The sequence below is a fragment of the Chiloscyllium plagiosum genome, chromosome 9 (genome assembly GCF_004010195.1).
Source record: "Chiloscyllium plagiosum isolate BGI_BamShark_2017 chromosome 9, ASM401019v2, whole genome shotgun sequence".
In the NCBI taxonomy this organism is placed as follows: domain Eukaryota; kingdom Metazoa; phylum Chordata; class Chondrichthyes; order Orectolobiformes; family Hemiscylliidae; genus Chiloscyllium; species Chiloscyllium plagiosum.
Genome location: NC_057718.1, coordinates 15,089,482 through 15,100,817, shown reverse-complemented (window position 1 = coordinate 15,100,817; position 11,336 = coordinate 15,089,482). Strand labels below are relative to the sequence as shown.

General features: G+C 43.1%; 1 protein-coding gene across 3 annotated transcripts in view; it reads left to right on the top strand.

The window, feature by feature from the left end:
• The window catches only part of smyd3 (SET and MYND domain containing 3), a 796,202-nt gene that overhangs the window by 188,057 nt on the left and 596,809 nt on the right, over positions 1-11,336 (top strand). The window contains exon 1 of one of the 3 annotated variants that reach the window (XM_043695427.1): positions 10,894-11,081. The exons of the other annotated variants lie outside the window; for them this stretch is intronic. The gene's annotated coding sequence lies outside the window, so the exon portion shown is untranslated. Of the gene's footprint in view, positions 1-10,893; positions 11,082-11,336 lie in introns of those variants that run through there. 3 annotated transcript variants of the gene reach the window in all.

The window sequence follows — 11,336 nt, the reverse complement described above, 5'->3', positions numbered from 1 at the left end:
CTGGTGAAATCCGAGTTCATCCCTTGTGGTTGGAGGGTTCCTAGGCGGAAAATGAGGCGCTCCTCCTCCAGGCGTCATGTTGCCATGGTCTGGTGATGGAGGAGGCCAAGGACCTGCATGTCTTTGGTGGAGTGGGAGAGGGAGTTAAAGTGTTCAGCCACAGAGTGGTTGGGTTGGTTGGTGCGGGTGTCCCAGAGGTGTTCTCTGAAACGTTCCGCAAGTAGACAGCCTGTTTCCCCAATGTAGAGGAGGCCACATCGGGTGCAGCGGATGCAGTAAATGATGTGTGTGGAGGTGCAGGTGAATTTGTGACGGATATGGAAGGATCCCTTGGCACCTTGGAGAGGGGGGAGGTGTGGGCGCAAGTTTTGCATTTCTTGCGGTTGCAGGGGAAGGTGACAGGAGTGGAAGTTGGGTTGGTGGGGGGTGTGGACCTGACGAGGGAGTCACGGAGGGAGTGGTCTTTCCGGAATGCTGATAAGGGAGGAGAGAGAAATATATCCTTGGTGGTGGGATCTGTTTGGAGGTGGCGGAAATGACGAAGGATGATAGGGGTCCGTTTGGAGGTGGCGGAAATGATGACGGATGATACGATGTATATGGAGGTTGGTGGGGTGGTAGGTAAGGACCAGTGGGGTTCTGTCCTGGTGGTGATTGGAGGGGAGGGGGTTTTCTGTCCTGGTGGCGGGTTTTCCCAATTCCTTCGCCTCCGCCGCATCTGCTCCCAGGAGGACCAATTCAATACCGAACAACCCAGATGGCCTCCATCTTCTAAGACTGCAAATTCCCCTCAGACGTGGTTGATGATGCTCTCCACTGCATCTCCTCCACTTCCCGCTCCTCCGCCCTTGAACCCCGCCCCTCCCGAAACGTCAATTCTCCTGCTCCTTGGATCCTACCTGACCTGCTGCGCTTTTCCAGCAACACATTTTTCAGCATTAGTCAGGTATTTGGCAACAGTGTTAGGTATACAGACTGGTGAGGGAGTGAAAGATTGATCTGGAGTAAGAAATTAGAATTTGAAAGGAAGTTAGCTATGAATGTCAAAGTGAATATTGGTGGCACAGTGTTAATGTCACTCCAATAGTAATTCAGAACCTCAAGCTAATACTTTGAGGGCATGGATTTGAATACCACCATGCACTTAGTGGAGTTTGAACTCAAGAAAAATCTGGATTAAAAACACTGTTGATTGTCATAAAAACCCATCTGAGTTCACTACTGTTCTTTAGGGAAGGAAATCTGCAGACCTTACCCAGTCTGGCCAAGGTGTGGCTCCAGACTGGAGAGTCGAGTGTGTGGTGCTGGAAAAGCATAGCCAGTATTGAGGAGTAGGAGAATAAACGTTTCCGGCATAAGCCCTTTGTCGTGATGAATATTCTTCACGTCCTGATGAAAGGCACCACACTCTCGACCTCATCTCCAGCATCTGCAGTGCTCACTTTCTCCTGACTGGAGAGGTTGACTCTCTGCTGCCCTCTGGACAATTAGGGATAGCCAATAAAAACTGGCCTACCACGCAATGCACACGTCCCATGAATGAATTTAAAATAAATGTTTCTACAGGTATTTGAAACGGATGAGAGCAAGCAAAGTGAGTGTTGGTCCTCTAGAGAGTGAGAATGGGGAGTTAATAGTAGATAATCTTTCAAGATACTCTAGCCTATGGAAGAGCTCCTATGGATTGGGGAGTTGCTACTGTAACCCCACAATAAAAGCAAAGAGGTAAACAGAGAGTAAACAGGTAATTGTAGACTGGTTAGCCTGACATCAGTAACAGGGAAAATGCTAGAGTCCATAATAAAAGATTTAATAGCTGAGCATTTGGAAAACACTGACAGGATCAGACAGAGTCAGCATGAATTTACGAAAGGGAGAATGGAGATCTGTGCTGGGGCCTCAAATGTTTTACAATTTCCATGAATGACTTGGATGTGGGGAGCGAAGGCAGGCTAGCCAAATTTGAAGATGACTCTAAAGTTGGTCGGAAATAAATAATGAAGAAGATTTAAGGATGTTGCAGATGAATATAGGTAGGTTGAGTGAGGGAGCGAGCAAAGATCTGACATGGAGGGTTATTTGAGAAAATGTGAAGCTGTTCACTTTGATAGAAAGAATAAAGCAAACAGTATTTCAAAATGGAGAACAGCTGCAGAATTCAAATGTGCAGAGGGGTTTGTGTGTGCTGGTCACAAAGGTAGAAGACAGGTCCAAGAAGGCTAAAGGGGTGCTACCTTTCACTGCAAGAGGAATTGAACTTTTTAAAAAAATAATTCATGGAAGTGGGTGTCACTGGCTGGACCGGCATTTATTGCCCATCCCTAATTGCCCAAATGGCAGTTAAGAGCCAACCAAATTGCTGTGGGTCTGGAGTCACATGTAGGCCAGACCAGATGACACTGGCAGATTTCTTTCCCCAAAGGACATTAATAAAACAATCCTGACAATCGGCAATGATTTTATGGCATTGTTAGACTCTTAATTGCAGATTTTTAAAAATTCCATATTATAATCAGCCATAGTGGGATGCAAACCCAGGTCCCCAGAACATTACCTGGGTCTCTGGATAGATAGTTTCATGATAATACCACTGGGTCATCGCCTATCTTAAACATTATAGGAACAATATTATCTTTTTATAGAGGACATTGGTGAGATCACACCTTGATTACTCTGTGCAGTTTTGGTCTCCTTATTTATGGAAGGATGTAAATGCATTGTCGGCAGTTCAGAGGAGAATTCCTTGTTTGATGTCTGGGATGGTTGGGTTGCCTTAATGAAGATCGAATTGAACAGGCTGGTCTTGTTTTCACTCAAGCCCAGCAGACTGAAGGATCACTTCATTGAACTGTATCAGATCCTAAATGGTTTTGACAGCGTAGATGTGGATAGCATATTTCCTCTATGGCTGAGTCCTGAGCGAGGCAACACTGTTTTATAATTAACATGATGTGGAGGTGCTGGTGTTGGCCTGGGGTGTACAAAGTTAAAAATCACACAACACCAGGTTATAGTCCAACAGGTTTATTTGGAAGCACTAGCTTTCAAGGCGCTTCCTCTTCATCAGATGGACAGCTACCTGATGAAGGAGCAGTGCTCCGAAAGCTAGTGCTTCCAAATAAACCTGTTGGACTATAACTTGGTGTTGTGTGATTTTTAATTTAAAATTAGCAAGTGCCCTTTCAGGACAGATGAAGGTTTTTCTTATGGGGTTGTACTAACATTGGAATGCACTCCCTCAAAGTGGAGGCAAATTAATTGAGCCTTTTTAAGACAGAGATGGATAAATTCTTGTAAGGTAGAGGAATCCAAAATGGCCAGAATTAGACGGGGAACTGGAGTTAAAAACACAAATGGATCATCCTTCATCTTGTTGAGCATAGCAGACTTGAGGAGCTGAATGGTATACTTTTACTCTGATTTCATATGCTTCATATGTTTCACATTTTAAGCAAACTTGGATTGTTGTTTAATTTCTGGTTTTCATGACTGGTTGTGTGTGGGGGCGCAGTGATGGGGATTCGGCATATTGTTATTTGAAATTTGATGGATTTTCGAACATCTTGTAGTGCGGCTCACGTTGCCTTTTGGAATGGATTCCGCATGCGAAGAAGTGTTTAAAGTGTTCACTTGGCAATAAACTCCCAAACCTGGCAGAAGCAATTCCCACGAGAGCGTGAGTCCTAATAGAAGACATTCGTAACGATTTTCATTTCCGTGAAAGGTTAGGATTTGCTATTTATCCTGGAAAGCTGCCATTTGCTACTGTACCCGTTTGTTTGCAAATTTGCTGAGCTCCCAAGATAATCGTGTGCTTTCCCAGTTGAGTTCAACTTGAAAATATTCGCAACTGATTGGTTTTGTATAATTGTCTAAATGAAAGATTCATGACACTTCAGCTGTAATTATTCTGCTGAAAACATCAGTGCAGAACTTGACCCTTGACCTGGATGGAGATGTTAGGGACAGGTTCTATTCTGATGAATTCCTCATTGTCATCCCAAAACAAGAAAGGTCATACTTCTGGGGTGGGCTATCACACCACGGCCTGGAGAGCAATGGTTGAGAATAAAATGACATGCAAACAGTCGATTCAAATTGTCCTATTGTTGATAAAATGAGCTTAGCAAAACCTCATTGCGGCAAACACTGTCTTCCACCGGAGGTACGCATCCAAAACCCCATGTCGTATCTGAGTTCAAAGCACTGGCACCTCCTGAATTTTTGACGTCAACAATTAAAATTATGTCTGGATCATACGATCCATGCTGGGGGACTTGGTAATGCTGGATAGATCATTTCCTGTTTCAGTTATTGACTGATGCAAAGACAATGTAAGAACTAAAGATCCAAGAAGAAGGAGGCACGCTGGCTCAGTGGTTAGCACAGCTGCCTCACAGCACCAGGGACCCAGGTTCAATTCCAGCCTCGGGCGACTGTCTGTGTGGAGTTTGTACATTCTCCCCGTGTCTGCTTGGGTTTCCTCCCACAGTCCAAAGATGTGTCGGTCAGGTGAATTGGCCATGCTAAATTGCCCGTAGTATTAGGTGCATTAGTTAGAGGGAAATGGATCTGGGAGGGTTACTCTTTGGAGAGTCGGTGTGGACTTGTTGGGCCGAAGGGCCTGTTTCCACACTGTAGGGAATCTAATCTAATCGCAGCCCTAAAGCAAACAGCTAAAGAGACGGATTCCAGAAGTAGATGACAAGAGACAAACTTTGGAAAATCTTCAAACCTTCAGTTCAACTTCTGAACTCAAATGCTCTGGATGCCTGTGTCTGTGCCATTGGGTTTAAGCATCATTGTCTTCGTGATTGTGTCATAGAAAGATTACTGAAATATATGACAATCTGGCACAAGTATGATCAGCCTTCATAGCCTGACAGTCATTGCCAAAGTCCCACCAATCAACAAGGGAACAATTCAACCGCTCAAGGCTGTCTGCTAAACTGAATTTTGTAAGATAAACAATAGCTGTTGGGAAGAGCAAGCCCTCACCCTTTCAAGCAGGGTATACTGGATTCCCACCACCCCACTTGTTTAAAAAGAATCTGTAAAAGAGAGCTTAATTCTTGACTTTTTTTCCTACAACATAAAAGTGACATGAGTTCAGCATTAGTAATCTTGACAACAGAGCCGTGGTCCTGATGAAGAAATGAGTTGAATATTTGGGCAACAATTCATTGAGTGAGTGCAGACAGAGTCATACAGCATGGAAACAGACCCTTCGGTCCAACACATCCATGCCGACCAAGTTTCCCAAACTAAACCAGTCCCATTTGCCTGTGTTTGGCCCACATCCCTTTAAAGCTTTCCTATCCATATACTGTCCAAATGCCTTTTAAATGTTGTAATTGTACCTGCATCTACCACTTCCTCTGGCAGAATGTTAGATAATGGATGTAGGTTTGCTCGCTGAGCTGAAAGGTTCATTTCCAGATGTTTTATCACCCTACTACGTAACATCTTCAGTGGGCTTCAGGCAAAGCAATGCTGAAAATTCCTGCTTTCCGTTTATTTCTTTGGGTTGGTGATGTCATTTCCTGTGGTGATGTTATGTCACTTCCTGTTCCTTTTCTCAGGGGTCGGTAGATTGGGTCTAACTCAATGTGACTTCACCACAGGAAATAACATCACCACAGGAAATGACATCACCAACCCAAAGATATAAATGGAAAGCAGGAATTTTCAGCATTGCTTCGCCTGAGGCCCACTGAAGATGTTACCTAGTAGGGTAACGAAACGTCTGGAAATGAACCTTCCAGCTTAGCGAGCAAACCTACATCCAAACCCTCAACCTGAGCTACAAATCTTCTCAAAACTCGCATGTTGAATAATAGCAAATTTAAAATATTCCTCCAACTGGGTGCTTCCAATTAGGCATGAGGTATAAGGAGGCATCATCAGTGTAGCTGGTTTGGGTAAGTCACAACCAGTGTGCTGGTTCGTGCCTTATCCTCTTCACTTCTCTATCCCTCCTTCTTGCCCATCTCTCATCCAATGCTGTTAACAGCTCAGTATCATGTAAATGTCACTGAAAGCTGGGATTCCATTCCTGCTTTCCAAACAGGCTGTCAATAATTGATAGAACCTTATTTATAATCTTAACCCGGTCATTCCTTCGGCTGACTTCAAATATGCTTTTGAATGTTCCGGGACAGGGCCCTATCCGCATGTGACGTGGATAAAAACTGGAGATTGGTTGTCGCTATTTTTGCATTGTACTGTAGGGGTTCAATAACTCCAAAGAATAAACCTTAATGACTCTTACTGTTGGTCTGCCCATGCTCCTGTCTGCAGTGAAATGAAGGCATCATTGCAGAAAGCAGGTCAGGCTATAGGCCTGATGCGAGGGAATAGCCCCGTTTTCTCCCCACTGTTGTTGACATTTTGTTTTAATTTGAGTATAATTCAAACGCCCTTTTTTCCCTTATTTTCCCACCTTCCTAAAAGGAATTTTCTGAGGTAAATGCCACTGATTATTGTTGGGTTGATTGAATGCAGCTGTAGCTCCTCTTGAACCAACTATGTAGTGACAATGACGTTGACTGGCCAATAAAGTAAGGGTTAGTTGATAAATGACAAAAAAAAACTGGAAAAGCGGACTCACTGCAGAGCCATGTTGATACTAAACATTGCAATTAGCAACCACTGATAAATGTAAAAGAAAATTCTGCCTTAACAAGCATTTCACTGTGTTTTCCATTATGTAGACTGTCCATAATCAGCAGTTGTCTCTCTTGGAGGTAGCATCTCTATTCTTCTTATCCTGAAGCTCTGCCTGATTGTTTGAATTTTGTTTTTCATGTTTTAGGCTGAATTTATTTTGCTTTGTCTTTGCAGAGAGTCAGTGCTTGGCCACTCAGTCTGGAGCCAAACATTGTGAGTCTCCTTCAAGCTGGTGGTCTGGTGGGCATTGGGGTTGATGCCACCACCAAATGTGGCACATCAAGCTGTTTCTTAAAAAAAGTATCGTTCTTTCCAAAAAAGAAACCTCAGCATTTCATTTGAATATTTGAAGAGTTGTATGCGGTGCCACCCACACACACATGAAGATTTATAAGGACAGAAAGGAGCTACCACAAATAAGCCAGTGTGTCTGTATTTGTGTTTGTGTCTGTGTGAGAGAGAAACACTATTCTGGGTGGGAAGCTTGCATTTCCAGCAGGATGTTGAAACAGGCTAATGCCTGCTTGAAAACTAGTACAGCAGCTGCCTTTATAGGATTGGTCAATGCAATTAAACACAGTGTTCGTTATTTATAGGACCAAGCAGAGGCACAAATTGTGATTTGAACTGTTCACGTGCTGAAAGCTTTTGTGAAATAATGTCTAATATATATGTTTTCTGCAGTTTGAGAAATGTTGCTTTTTAGTTTTTGTTAACTTGTCATAAACTTTGAAATTTCATAAACTGCTTGCCACACTTTAGACCATGGAGCTACCCACATACAAAACTTTAGAAGGATGTGGCAGAACTCATGTACTTTGTAATTTGCAGAGGGAGGGAAGTACTGAACTGGATATTTTACTGAACTGTGACCAACTACATGTAAATCATTTGGTAACTGGAGACCCACTGGGTAGCTGCTATTCCTGATATGTTTCACAATTCATCTTATCATCACACCATTTTTGGTTGACTTGCCTGTAACCTTTCCAATACCTGTTAGTTGCTGTCCTTTAGGATTCTTTGAGTGCATTTGCAGCTACCAGAGTAGATTTCCATGCGCAAACTAATTTATAAGGCGCCCTTACGAGTGGCATGGAGTAACCCATCTGTCTGGGTTGGTTCTAAGAGCTCTCATCACATTGTAAAAACAGCATGTCACTGTTCTACTCCGTTCATGTTGCTGATTTACACAGAAATATCATCAAAGCAACACAGCGCAATGTTTTCATTTACAGACTATTCCATGTCTTTTTTCTTAGAGTTGCATGTGCTGTTTCAAAACGAATGACTTTACATTAGAAAGTGTGCCAGCTCAAATATGTCTCCTCAGAAGCAGAGAATTGCAACAGATTTGCAAGTGCATCATTACTGCTTTGCAAATGTTTGTGGCAGTCATTTTGTGGACAACATTCTTCAAACTGATGGCAATGACATTCAATGTCAAAGGGCAATGGTTTAATTCTCTCTTTCTTGGAGTTAGTTATTGCCCAGCATTTGTGTGGTACGTATGTTATTTGCCATTCATCAACCCAATCCTAGATGTTGTCCAGGTTTTGCTGCATTTGGGCATGGACAGCTTCAGTATTGGCGAAGTTGCAAATACTGCTGAATCATCAGCAAACGTCCCAACCTCTGCCCTTGTGATGGAGGGAAGGTCACTGATGAAGCAGCTGAAGATGGAAGTGCCTAAGACACTCCCCTAAGGAGCCCCTACATAGATGTCCGAGAGCTGAGATAATTGTCCTCTGGCAAACACAACTGTCTTCCTTTTCTGCTGGTTATGACTCCAGACAATTAAGCGTTTTCCATTGACTCCAGTTTTGTTCAGGCTCCTTGGTGCCAAACACAGTCAAATACTGCCTGGGTATTAAGGGTTGTCACTGCCACCTCACCTCTAGAGTTCACCTCTTTTGTCCATGCTGACACCAAGGCTGTAATGAGGTCAGGAACTGAGTGACCTGGAGGAACCAATCATCAAAGAGCAGGTTGTTGTTATACAAGCGTTGCTTGATAGCATTGATTGCAACTCCTTCCATCATTTTGGGAGTAGATTGGTGGGGCAGTAATTGGCTCAGATGGTTTTTTACTGTAATTGACAATGGTGGTTTAGACTCGCTTTTTAATTTCAGATTTCTTAATTAAATTTCAATTTAACCATATACTGATATTCAAACCCATGTCCTCAGAACATTAACCTCCATTTGTGGATTACAACTCAAATAAAGGCATAATAATGCAGATGCTAGAAGTCTGAAGTAAACAGAATGATGCAAAAACTTAGCAGAAGAGGAGGAAGCATTCTGGACTTGAAACGTGAACTGTCTCTATAGATGCTGGCAGACCTCCTGAATTTGTCTAATGTTCTGTTTTTCTATAGATTACTTCTTCAGTGACAGCAGCACTCTGCCACTGATTGAGACTCACTTTTGTCTTATTCAACAACAGACTGCAACATGGCACCAAATATTGGAGGCAAAACGGCAGTGAAGAAGAAAGTATATCAGAAAACAGGCAAGGCCAAGTATGATACACCCCAGGTGGCCCGGCATCCCTGTGTCAATTCTTTCACAGTGCAATCCAATTTAACCCATACTGCCAGTCTTTCCTGCAGCCATGCAACATTTTGCCAGTCCAAATATTTATCCGATTCCTTTTTTGTTTTTAGCAATCCACTAATTTTTAAATTCCAAGCACTTTTTCTTGTAAAAAAAACACCTGACCAAAATATCATTGATAACTGAGATGTAACAGGAATCATAAGGAGACAATGTATCATGTGTTCATGGACTGGATTAAATTTTGGATGAGTGGTGCTGGAAGAGCACAGCAGTTCAGGCAGCATCCAAGGAGCAGCGAAATAGACGTTTCGGGCAAAAGCCCTTCATCAGGAATAAAGGCAGAGAGCCTGAAGCGTGGAGAGATAAGCTAGAGGAGGGTGGGGGTGGGGAGAAAGTAGCATAGAGTACAATGGGTGAGTGGGGGAGGGGATGAAGGTGATAGGTCAGGGAGGAGAGGGTGGAGTGGATAGGTGGATGTCTATCTCCTTTTCCACCTATCCACTCAACCCTCTCCTCCCTGACCTATCACCTTCATTCCCTCCCCCACTCACCTATTGTACTCTATGCTACTTTCTCCCCACAGAGAACAGCCAGGGAATTCCTAGAGGCATGGCACTCATCCACAGATTCAATCAATAAGCACATCGACCTGGATCCAATATACCGGCCACTGCAGCAGACAGCTGGAACTGACAACCGGAAGTGGCAGAGAGAAACCACTATAAATGCCGGAGGAAACATCACAGAAGCGCTTCACAGGAGGCTCCCAAGCACTGAGAATGTCACCTAGACAGGGGACAAAACGTCTGCAACACAAATTCCCAACTCGGCCAACAGAACCACAACAACGAGTACCCGAGCTACAAATCTTCTCACAGACTTTGAACTGTCAGAGTTACTCTGCACCCTAACTTGCATTAAATAGTGCCTTTGGTTGCCTGAGCAAAAGTTTGATTAATTCTCCACTGCCTCAATGAAAACCTTGTAACATTTGCGTCACTGGGTCCAGTCATCCCTAGTGTGTGCTGGAGAGATAGTGGTCATGTGGAGTTATACACTGTCTGAATGTGATTTTTGAATTGTTTCAATGTGCAGGGCTCCTGTTGGGTGAATAGTGACCATAACCAGGTTTGCAGTCAATCAGGCCTTTTACTTTTTCTCGCTTGTATCTCTGGATCTGGAGATTGCATTTGAGGTTCCATGGTGATCCTGAGGTTGGATATACAAAATCAATTGGCATGCTGATACAACAGGGGAATATGAAAACAGCATTCTCTCAAAATGCTGCACAAGTTCTTGTTATTCTGGTTTAACATCACTTTTATTGTTGGTATTTACTATTGGTAAATGGAGTACGGTTAATTTTAATGCCTATCTTGTGTTGAATTTGCTGTCCATAAAGATCTCCTTGATAATATCAGTACAATATTGGATGAAGTGTGTGCAGTGCCCTCACTTTAGTTTGTATATGGATTTTTAAAATATCTGTTAAGTTTCTGGTCAAATTAAAATGGCTATCTCCTTTTGTTCACAATGCTACTTGTCACAGCACTGGATAAGGTCTACAGATCTGACTGGAGAAGGGATGATGGCTCTCTCAGTTGCTTATTCTTTCTTCCATCTCTGCAGCAGTGCAATTTGGGAATAGATCAGCTTGACTTCCGCCTTCCAATGATCGTGCCTAAGTCCGAGGTGCCTGCAGCGAACCGGAGTGATATGTAGTCCTATGTATCCGTGCCTTTGAAGGTTAATTGAAGCATCTATGCTATTGAAGAGAGGAAAATAAAGCAAGGAGACCCAAAGTGCACAGCTCTTTTCCTGATGGCTGACCTTCTGGTGAACTCAGTAAAGGTTAGCTTGTAGATTAGACAGAACCTAATGGAGGCAGTATATTTTCTGTAAAGTCATGATTGTACCTTTCATCAATAATAAATGATCCAGCTCGAAATCACTGCTCGTGGCAAATGATTCGTTGATATTTGGGTGAAGGAACATTTCTTCAGTCATTTTGAATTTGACGGAAGTCTGCGTTGTTTCTGTTCAGGGGGTGGGCAAACAAAGGCATTTCCTTTTTGACTCTGCCGATTTAGCAACAGTATGACTTGA